Here is a 12,783-nt window from a genome sequence, read left to right on the forward strand (position 1 = left end):
AGAGAGTGACAAAAACAATGGGCGACATTTAACCCTCTTTTGCCTGTTCTACCATCTGCAGTTATGCAGCTCAGGGCCTTTTGGTATAACTCTCATTGACCGAGAGTTTCACTCCGGTTAAGTTAATCTGTGACTTTTGCTGTCAGATATGAATGCTATACGGTCCCAACAAACACACCGACTCACTCTTACCTCGTCTGTTTCTCCAGGATTGGTTTGAGAAATCCTCGCATCAGTTTTATCAGTAAAGGGGCCAAGAATGAACAGAATCCATAGGTTCATTTCAGAACCGCTGAGAGAAACAGCAGGGATGGAAACATCTAGTTTAATAGTTAGAGATTGTAAAGTCAGTCTGGATTCCAGCGTTAGGCACTGGTGGAATCCCATCTGTTTTCCATTCTGGTGCCTGTTCCTGCACTGCCTGTGGACCCCATTCCCTCTGACCTTTCCCCCAGACCCACTTCCTTTGCTCAGACTCGGAAAAATTCCAATTGGGGAAAGTTTCCATCGATTTTTGTATTGGGAATTAAACCAGTTATCTGCGCATGCGTGACTCAGCCCCGCCCCCAGCGCTGATTCATGGGGAACAGAAGAGCGCATGCGCGCTGCCCTCCCCCAGCTCGGCCTGTGGGCGCCATTCCCTCAGTGAGCGGAAGAAGATGGTTTAAAACAGCCGGGAATGGAGAGATCACGGCCCCCGGGGGAAGGGAGCAAAGAGCAGCCTCGTTACAGCAGCTCATCGCTTCGGGACCGTGTCCGCAGATGGGCTCAGAGATCGGCATTGAGTCCGGGGGAAGGTCAGGGGGAGTCCGGGGGCTGTTTGTAAGAGGCGGAGTGGATCAGGAACTGGTCCCGGAACATGGAGTGAGCGGGGGAAGGGAGAGGTCATTCTCGGGCTGTGTGTGTCCAGGGTGTGTCCAGGGTAAAGGAGACAGAATGGGAAGAACCTGCTATTTAAAATCATTGCTGCTTTCTCTCCCCAAAGCAGTGGTGAATGTTCCTCGTTTAGTTCCAGTCTCACGCTGTTTATTGTTATTGGACAGTGAAGAGTGGAAACAGAGCTGGACAGTCAGGATGTGGGGAGTTATACAAAGAGCATCAATTGCAGGCATCAGGTGAGAAGTGTGAAGGACACATTTTAAACAGCGGCTGTTTGGTTTCCTTTGAACGGTTAGTCCCATGGGAGAGGGGATTAGAATCCTGACCTGTACAAACGTCCCAGCCCCATCGGGTCGTCCCATTCATTTGTTAGTGGAGGGGTTGGGTTGTGTCTGGATGTCAATATATTGTTGTAAAACAGCCCAACAACCTGGTGTGCAGAAGCTGGGTGCTGCAGTACTGCAGTGGAGTCAGACACTGACACTGTTTGAATCGCTGATTTACATTTATGGATATTCAAAATAATTATTAACAGATATTAAACTGATCACTTCTGTATTTTCTTCATCACCTGTTCTTGAGTTACCAGACATACGTTTCTTTCTACAGGCAAACCCTTGAAGGATCCATAATAAATGTGATGTTTCCTCCACCCGAGGCACAAGGAACAGTGCAGTCAGCTCCTTCTCACACACAGTAAGTACATTATCACACACAGAGCACGGAGTCACAGACAGGTCAACAGTTCCACAGTCTCAGACAGCAGAAGTACTCAGTCCCACAATGATCCCAAGTTCCAGAGACACATTTTCAATCCACAGTCAAACAGAACAGGTGAGGCAGACACTGTTCCATTTCCCCCGAACTCAGTCCCGCTGACAGGGAGATACAAAAATCCAAGTCCAAAATCACACTCTCAGATTGTCTATCTCACAAAGGGGCAACATTAGCCATGAATTAAATACCAGATAGAAATCACACATGGTACCCGATTGAAAGGTAAAGAATGAATCCCAATAACGTTCCTCGAGATTCCTATTGAATTCGAGCCCAGAACTCTCACACACATGTGAGTTTAATACATGCAGTATCCATTCAAATAGTGTACCATTCGAATACAAATTGCTAGTGCAAAACTCACGTACAGTATCAGATTGAGAAATGCTGTGACAGTGTAACCTGAGAAACAAATTAGATACCAGTTTATAATACACTCATAGTATGAGATTAAAAGATACTGTATCAATTCTGTTCATCCAGACCGAGATACACATTACACACGAGTCCAAAAATCTTATGAAACAAAGTTTAAAGTTACAGTATCAATTCCTTTAGTGCAGACTGATCTACACATTAAATACCAATTCACAATATCATTTTGAAAGATTCATTATCATTCACAATAGTAATCACAGAAATACACATTTAATACGAGTCCAAAAAGCACACAAATTATCTGATTAAAACCTCCAGCATCAAATCCTAAAGTGTATCCATTTTGACCAATTAAATAATGTGAAAAACTATTTAAACATTAAGACATTAAAGCTACAGTATTGAATACCATAATGTAATCTGAGAGAATAATTCCATACAGATACAGAATGAATCTCACACGCAGATACAGTACAGAGACACACAGACACAGAATGAATCCCACACTCACATACAGTACGAGAGGTTGCCAGACATAAATTCAATCCCACACTGAAGTACGGTACAAGAGATGACAGATACAGAATGAATCCCACACTGGCCATACAGTACCAAGGACTGACAGATATCAAGTTCATCCCACACTCTCATAAAGCACTAGAGACTTACAGGTAAAGTATGAATCCCACACTCACACATAGTACCAGAGACTGACAGATACAGATTGAATCTCACACTCACACACAGCACCAGAGACTGACAGATACAGAATGAATCCCACACTCACACACAGTACCTGAGAACTGCAGATATAGAATGAATCCCACACTCACACACAGTACCAGAGACTGACAGATACAGAATGAATCCCACACTCACACACAGTACCAGAGACTGACAGATACAGAATGAATCCCACACTCACACACAGTACCTGAGAACTGCAGATACAGAATGAATCCCACACTCACACACAGCACCAGAGACTGACAGATACAGAATGAATCTCACACTCACACACAGTACCAGAGACTGACAGATACAGAATGAATCTCACACTCACACACAGTACCAGAGACTGACAGATACAGAATGAATCCCACACTCACCCACAGTACATGAGAATTGCAGATATAGAATCAATCCCACACTCACACACAGCACCAGAGAATTGCAGATATAGAATGAATCCCACACTCACACACAGCACCAGAGAATGACAGATACAGAATGAATCCCACACTCACACACAGTACCAGAGATTCACAGATACAGAATCAATCCCACACTCACATACATTATGAGAAACTGCTTATACGGAAATAATTCAACACCCACACACAGTACTGGAGAATGTATATACAGAATGAATCCCACACTCAAATTGAGTACCAGAGAGTGACAGATACAGCATGAATCCCAAACTCACATGCAGTACCAGAGACTGAGAGATGCAAAGTGAATCTCACAGTCACCTATATTCGTGCAGGCTGAGTTACAAATTACTTACCAGAGCAAAAATCTCACAGTCACAGATTGAAAGATAACGTATCAATTCCATCAATGCAGGCTTGGTTACACATTACGTACCAGTCCAAAAATCTCACAGTGTCAGATTGAAAGATACAGTGTCAATTCCATTAGTGCAGACTGAGCTACACATTAGAAACCACGACAACAAAACTGTTACAGATTCAGACTGAAATATACAGTATTCTATTCATGCAGACTGAGCTCCACATTATATACAAGTTCAAAAATGTCACCATATCAGTTTGGAAGATGCACAAATTCACAATTGTTTTCCCATCGATACAGATTTAATAGAAGTCCAAAAATAGATGCCCACATTATCTGATTATATCCGACAGCATTACATTTTAAAACATATCATTATCTACCAATTAAAGACTGGGAAATAATATTCATACATTAAGGTATTAAAGATACAGATTTGAACACCATACTGTAAACGGAAATACAAATTAGATACAGATAAAGAATGAATCTCACACTCCGATAGAGTGCCAGAGACTGATACATAGAATGAATCCCAAACTCATACAATCTACCAGAGACTGACAGATTCAAAATGAATCCCACACTCACACATTATCGCACAGACTGACAGATACAGAATTTATCTCACTGATCCACAGCATCAGAAATTGTTAGATACAGAATGAATGTCTCACCCACACACAATACTAGAGACTGACAGATACAGAATGAATCCCACACCCACACACAATACCAGAGACTGACAGATACAGAAGGAATCCCTCATCCACACACAATACCAGAGACTGACAGATACAGAATGATTCCCACACTCACATAGAGTACCAGGAACAGAATGAATTTCACTCACATACAGTAGCAGAAACTGACAGATACAGAATGAATATCACAGTCACATTACTGCAGACTGAGTTACACTTTACAGACCAGTCCAAAGATCTCCTGGTGCCAGATTGAAAGATACAGTATAAATTCCATTAGTGCAGACTGAGCGACATATTTGATATATTGGTAAATACTCAGTATTATACTGAAATAAATAGTATCAATACCATTGGTACAGACTGAGCTACACATTATATACCAGTCCAAAAACCTCATAAATGAGCAGACAGGAAGATACAGTTTCTATTCTATTAGTACCACCTGAGCTGTACAATACATACAAGACTGAAAATCCCATACAACATTAGACTGAAAGATACAGTATCGATTTCATTAGTGCAGACTGAGCCACACATTATATAGCAGTCCAACAATCTCATATCCTATCAGACTCAAAGATACAACATCAATTCCATCAGCACAGACTGAGCTACATGTTACTCACCAGTCCTAAAATCTCAGAGAATGAGATTGAAAGATTCAGTATCACTTCCATTATTGAAGACTGAGCTACACATCACATTCCAGTCCAAAAATCTCATACAGTATCAGACTGATAGATAGAGTATCAATTCCTTTAGTTCAGGATGAGCTACATATTGCTTACCAGTCCAAAAATCTCACACAGTGTTCGACTCCGATACAGAATTAGTCCCATTATTGCAGACTGAAGTACACATTACATACCAGTCCAGTAATTTCAACATGAACAGATTGAAAGGTACATTGTCATTCACAATAGAGTTTAGAGATTAATATGTAATACCACTCCAAAACTCACACACATTCTTTGATTAAGGAAAATCAAAAGAAATCCATATTTACAAATTAAATAATCAACGGAGAACTATATATAATTTAAAGTATTAAAGATACAGTTTCAAATAAGATACTGTAAACTGAAATAAGAATACAGAATGAATTCAGACTTGCACATTGTCTCAGAGGCTGAATTACAGAATGAATCCCACACTGAGATAAAGTTGCAGAGAATGGCAGATACAGAATGAATCCCACATTCACATACAGCACCAGAGACTAACAGATACAGAATGAATCCCACACTCACATACAGTACCAGAGACTGACAGATATAGAATGAATCCTACACTCACATACAGTACCACGAACAGAATGAATCTCACTCATGCACAGTACCAGGGGCTGACAGATAAAAAATGAATCTCACACTCACAAACAGTACCAGAGACTGACAGATACAGAATGAATCTCACACTCACAAACAGTACCAGAGACTGACAGATACAGAATGAAGCTCACACTCACATACAGTACCAGAGACTGACAGATACAGAATGAATCTCACACTCACAAACAGTACCAGAGACTGACAGATACAGAATGAATCTCACAATCACATTACTGCAGACTGAGTTGCGCATTACATACCAGTCCAAAAATCTCATCGTGTCAGATTGAAAGATACAGTGTCAATTCCATTGGTGCAGACTGAGCTACATATTCGATATATTGGTAATACTCATGTTATACTGAAATAAACATTATCAATACCATTGGTACAGACTGAGCTGCACATTGCATTCGAGTCCACAAACCCCATAAATGATCAGACTGGAAGGTATAGTTTAAATTCTATTCACACCACCTGAGCTAAAATTATATAACAGCCCAACAATCTCATACAATATTAGACTGAAAGATACAGTATCGATTCCGTGAGTGCAGACAGGGCCACAGATTATATAGCAGTCCAACAATGTCACAACATATCAGACTCAAAGATACAATTTCAATTCCATTAGCCTGGACTGAGCTATCTGTTACTCACCAGTCCAAAAGTCTCTCACAGTGTTAGACTCCGACACAGAATTCATCCCATTATTGCAGTCTTAGCTACACATTACATACTAGTCCAATAATTTCAAAGTGAACAGATTGAAAGGTACATTATCATTCACAATAGAGTTCAGAGATTAAGATGTAATACCACTCCAAAACTCACACACATTGTTTGATTAAAGAAAATCGAAAAGTGTATCCATATTATCAAATCAAATACTCGACAAAGACCTGTATATAATTTGGAGTGTTAAAGATACAGTTTCAAGTACGATACTCTGAACTGAAATAAGAATATGGAATGAATTCAGACTTGCACATTGTCTCAGAGACTGAATTACATAATGAATCCCACACTGAGATAAAGCAGCAGAGAATGGCAGATACAGAATGAATCCCACTCACACAGACAGTACCAGAGACTGACAGGTACATAGTTAATTCCACACTCACACACAGCACCAGAGACTGGCAGTGATGGAATTAACCTCACACTGACATAAAGCACCAGAAACTGTCAGATACAGAATAAACCCCACTCTCATGTACAGTATCAGAGATAGACAGATACAGAATAAACCCCACTCTCATGTACAGTATCAGAGACTGACCTCTACTGGACGTAAGCGAGAACTGTAAAAGAGCGGAACAAATTCACATTATCTGTGGTGGTTACAGAAACAGGACAATGTGCAATGTGAGGAAAGTTTCTGTCTGTAACTTTTACTCTTCTATTTTAGCACATTTTGACAGTGAAACATGAAGACAATTGATTAATAATAATTTTTTTGTTTCAATCATTCGATAGTTGTGAATTTGCCCCATTATATTTCACTGTACATTGCGCAGTGTTTCTCTCTGATTTCTTAGGACACGATTTACATTGCTCCTCTACCCCATTTAGACTCTTATTTTCCATGCAGTATGTGGCCTCCTTATTCCCCGTAGCGAAATGTAGCATCTCACACCTTTCCATATTGAAATTCAATGGCCATTTACACGGCCGTTCTGCAAGTTTATTTTATCCCAGTCTTCCTCAGTATTGACAATACCCCCGAAATCTATTTGAAGAATTTAACAGAGTATTAGAAGTAGTGTTTGGTCAAACCAAATGTACTTGCAGCTCGTCTCCATTCCCAGTTTTTCTAAATCCCACCCGTGCAATATAATGTGAAGAATGAGTTTATCTTCTGTCCCTCTCTCATCTGTAAACTTCAATGACCCGGGGTTTGGGGACATCTACTGGCCGGAAGCAAAACTGCAACAGTTCGGAACAAATTGCTGAAACCGGACAATGTGCAGTGTGAGCGTGTTTGTGATTGGTGGCAGGTATTAAATCTGATTTTTTTAAACCCACCCATTAAACTTTAGTGTTTGTTATTGAACAGTAAACAGAGCCGGACAGTAAGGATGTGGGGAGTTATACAAAGAGCATCTATTGCAGGCATCAGGTGAGAAGTTTGAAGGACACATTTTAAGCAGCGGCAGTTTTGCTTCGGTTGAACGCTTAATCCCAAGGGAGAGGGAAATAGAAATCTGATATGTGCAAAGGTCCCGTCCCCATCGGGTAGTCCCAATCATGGTTGGGTTGTGTCTGGATGTCACTAAATTGTTGTAAAACGGCCCAAGACAACTGGTGTGCAGAAGCTGAGTGCTGCAGTACTGCAGTGGAGTCAGACACTGACACTGTTTGTATCGGTGGTTTTCATTTGTGGATATTAAAATGATTATTAACAGAGATTCAATTGATCACTTTTGTATTTTCTACTTCACCTGTTCTTGAATTACAAGAGATACTTTTTCTTCCTACAGTCAAATCCATGAAGGACCCAGAATCAGTGTGATGTTTACTCCACCCGAGGCACAAGGAACAGTGCAGCCAGCTCCTTCTCACACACAGTATGTACATTATCACTCACAGTGCACAGAGACACAGACAGGTCATCAGTCCCACAGTCTCAGACAGCAGAAATAGTGAGTCCCACACTGATCCCAATCCAACAGTCAAACAGAGCAGGAGAGACAGACGGAATTTCCATTTCACAACAACTCAGTACCACTGATCGGCAGATAAATAATTCCCAGTCCAAAATCACACCCAGTATCAGATTGAAAGGCACTGTGTCAATCTCACATTAGTTCAGCCTTAGCTACAAATTAACTACCAGATGGAACTGACACATGGTACCGATTGATAGGTACAGAATGAATCACAATAGTGTACTCCAAGATTCAAATTAAATACCAGCCCACAACTCACACACATTATGAGTTTAAAGATGCAGTATTCATGTCAATATTTTACCCTGAGATACAAATTAGATAACAGTTCAGATGTTACCCATATTTGACTCACATATATGTACAAAAACCTCATAGTGTCAGAATGAAATGTCCAGTTTCAATTCCTTTACTGCAGATTGAGGTACACATTAGATACCAGTCCAAAATTCTCATACAGTATAAGATTGAAAGACACAGTTTCAATCCCATTAGTGCAGATTGAGCTACACATTATATACCAGTCCAAAATTCGCATGCAGTATTAGACAGGAAGATAAAATATCAATTCCTTTACTGCAGACAGAGGATCACATTAGATACCTGTCCAAAAATCACGTACAGTATCATACTGAAAGATATAGTATCGATTTGATTCGTACAGACTGGTCGACACGATACATGCAAGTGCACAAATCTCACACAGTATCAGACTGGAAGATGCAGTATCAATTCCATTAGTGCAGACTGAGCTACACCTTACAAACCAGTCTAAATATATTGCACAGTGTCAGACTGAAAGGTACAGTATGAATTCCATTAGTGCAGACTGAGCTACACATTATATACCGTCCAAAATTCACATACATCATCATACTGAAACAGACAGTGTGAATCCTATTAGTGTAGACTCAGCTACACATTAGAAACCAGTCCAAAAATCTCTCGCAGTGTCTGACTGAAAGTTAAGAGTGTCATTTCCATTAGTACACACTGAACCACACATTACACACCGGTCCAAAAATCTCATAGAATGTCAGACTGGAAGATACAATATCAATTCCATTAGCCCAGACTGAGCGACACAATAAATACCAGTCCAATAATTTCACAGTAAAAGATTGAAATGTACATTATCTTCACAGAGATTAAGATGTAATCCTAAAACAAAACTCACACACGTTGTTTGATTTAAACAAAATCCAAAAGTGTATCCATATTTACAAATTAATGAAAAATTTGCATACATTAATGAATTAAAGATACAGTTTCAAGCAACATACTGTAACCTGAAACAATATTACAGAAGGAATCCAGACTTGCACTTTGCCCAGAGACTGAGTTACAGAATGACACCCACACTGTGATAAAATACCAGAGACTGCCAGTCACAGAATGAATGCACCACTCATACACATTCCCAGAGATTGACTGATACAGAATGAATCCCACACTCACAGAATGAATTGGAGACTGATGGATATAGATTGAATATCACACTCATATACAGTACCAGAGAATTAATCCCACACTCACGTATAGTCTGACATCTACTGGCCATAAGTGAGAACTGTAACAGAGTGGAACAAATTCACATTATCTGTCGTTGTTGCAGATTCAGGACAATGTGCAATGTGAGGAAATAGTTTCTCTCTAACTTCTACTCTCGTATTTTTTCATATTTTGTTCGTGAAAAATTAGACAATTGATTCATAATAAAGTATTTGTTTTGCTCATTCGAAAGTTGCCCCATTATGTTTCACTCTACATTGCGCAATATTTCTGTCTGATTTCTCAGGACACGATTTATATTAATTCAAATAAACCGAACTGAAACACAAATAAAAACAGAGCGCTAATCTGGAAGTTTCAATGACGACCGTCAGCAGTGAAAGGGATAAAACATAGAAAAAATTAAAACTGAAAATGCTGGAAAGACTCAGCAGGTCCGGCAGCATCTGTGGAGAAGGGAAGCTCGTGTTAACTGTTCAGGACTATGACCCTTCTATAGATCAGAAAGGTTAATCCGACATAATTTAAATAAAGAACGGGAATCAGCAGAGGAAAAGACTGCAGAAAATCAATTAATTTCACTGAATCTGGGCAATTGTGTCCCGCATCCACTGTACAGATCAGCATGAATAATAATACAAAGGATCAGAGTTAAATTCAACGTTATGGGGGAAATACATTAATTTAAAACATTTTTAAATATAAATTAGACCCGTTTGTGTTTTGGAAACACTATCCCCCTGAACATCATCAAATTCGGTTCCAGTCTTGGTGTTTCTGAATTCAGCGTGCTGGGATTCAAACCTGTTGGAATTAACTGCTTGGAAGGCAGCTATACTCACCATTATAGCGCCTTATTTCACCAGGAGGGAGAAATGGAATGTTTCTGTGGAGTTTGGGACCGAATTGCTCCCTTTGGGTTTCTGGCACTACAAACATAGACAATAAATATTTCCCAAACATCAGCCCCTGAACAGACACAACAAGCTGATGGAATTTCTCTTTTATAGATAATAAATAAGAGGATGACAAAAGCGAATAGGAAGAGGTTGGGAAGAAGTCACAAAAACAATTAGGGAAGGAAACAGGAACCACGAAATCAAATTATCAAGGAATATCAAAAGAAATAATAAATTGTTCCACAGACACAAAAATAACAAAAGGAAAATCAGAATATCTTGAGGGTCACCCGGGGATTCACAAGATAAACTCACAGGGAACGTTAGCGAAATGGCAGAAATATTGAGGTTTGGGGACTTCTACTGGCCGGAAGCAGAACTGCAACAGTTGGAACAAATTGCTGAAACCGGACAATGTGCAGTGTGAGCGTGTTTGTGATTGGTGGCAGGTATTAAATCTGATTGGATATCTGAAGAAACCAATCAGAGAATGAAAGTAAATGTTTTGTGTCCTCACTCCCAATGACCCAATCACAATCATTGCCTTCCCCCATCCCTCATTACCATAGGGCTGTGGGGCTGCCTATTTAATCCGAGCTCGGAGCGGATTTGGGTCATTTCTGGGTCTGAAATTGAGTTTGAAAATGCCTGAGGACAAGAAAGCAGCTCCCAAGAAGGGCGCCAAGAAAACCTTGAGTAAAGCACCAGCCAAGGGCGGCAAGAAGCGGAGAAAGTCGAGGAAGGAGAGTTACTCCATCTACGTCTACAAAGTGATGAAGCAGGTTCACCCCGACACCGGCATCTCCTCCAAGGCCATGAGCATCATGAACTCCTTTGTCAACGATATTTTCGAGCGCATCGCGAGTGAGGCTTCCCGCCTGGCCCATTATAATAAACGCCACACCATCAGCTCCCGGGAGATCCAGACCGCCGTGCGCCTGCTGCTGCCCGGGGAACTGGCCAAGCACGCCGTGTCGGAAGGGACAAAGGCGGTGACCAAGTACACCAGCTCCAAGTAAAGCTCCACAACGTACTGAAAAAAAACAACGGCTCTTTTAAGAGCCACCCACAACCTCTCTGAAGGAGCTGCATTTCCTATATATTTACTTAGGATTGTTCTAATACTGTAATATTATTCCATCTTATTATGAAGTGATACTGTAACTGCCCCGTTGAAATCCCTAACCCATAAACTGATCCGCTCCTTCGCCTTTGCTTCGCTCTTAAAGCGTTACAATTCTGTCTCGCTCCCTTCGTGTTTCATTTAACTGTAAGAATCCAGTCTCCGAATGTTTACTAGCTGATGTGAAAATCCTCACATCAACAGCAAACCCACCCCTTGCAGAAACACAGCGGAATAGGGTCAGAATGAGAGCTCCGTCCGGGTCCGTCTTTTCACAGAAACACTCCCGGCCCTGTGAGAAGGGACCAATCTATAACGTGTCACTTTTATAAAGACTAAATTGAAACGTGTCCCTTCACGGAATGCTGTGAATGGGGATTTAGTCCCGAACGGTACAGTTTGAAAGCGATGATAGAATGAGCCATAATTTAAAGCAGATTTTAAAATAGCTCCAGCGATTGGTGACGGGTAGCGCTGAATAAGACAAGATAAAAAGAACGGGTTTAAAATCTTGTGCTCAGGGCGACATTGATCGAAATCCGGTCCTTTACTACACTGAAATTGGCGGGCTTTTTGAAATTCATCAAATTCCTGGTCTGACCGTTGAGGCCGGTAAATCCCGCCCTCTTCTGATTCCCAGCTATCTGATTGGTTAATGAAATAGGCAAATAAGGTGTGTTAAAGAACAACCAATCAGATGACCTTTCAGTCTATAAGAAGGGTCAATACGGAAATCATTCTTCATTCTTTGTGAAAGTGTTTGTGAGATTGTGGAAATGTCTGGAAGAGGAAAAACCGGCGGTAAAGCTCGGGCCAAGGCCAAGTCTCGCTCATCCCGGGCCGGACTGCAGTTCCCTGTGGGCCGTGTTCACAGGCACCTGCGAAAGGGGAACTACGCTGAACGTGTGGGTGCCGGAGCCCCGGTCTATCTGGCTGCTGTGCTCGAGTATCTGACGGCTGAAATCCTCGAGCTGGCCGGCAACGCGG

General features: G+C 40.9%; 1 long non-coding RNA gene across 1 annotated transcript; it reads left to right on the forward strand.

Moving 5' to 3' along the window:
* Window positions 1-587: 587 nt before the first annotated feature.
* On the forward strand, window positions 588-10,005 carry LOC137318450 (uncharacterized). Its single transcript, XR_010961913.1, has 3 exons — window positions 588-1,115; window positions 1,489-1,575; window positions 8,074-10,005. It is a non-coding gene; the product is annotated as an uncharacterized lncRNA (long non-coding RNA).
* Window positions 10,006-12,783: the final 2,778 nt, after the last annotated feature.

The sequence above is a fragment of the Heptranchias perlo genome, unplaced genomic scaffold (genome assembly GCF_035084215.1).
Source record: "Heptranchias perlo isolate sHepPer1 unplaced genomic scaffold, sHepPer1.hap1 HAP1_SCAFFOLD_70, whole genome shotgun sequence".
Lineage (NCBI taxonomy): Eukaryota > Metazoa > Chordata > Chondrichthyes > Hexanchiformes > Hexanchidae > Heptranchias > Heptranchias perlo.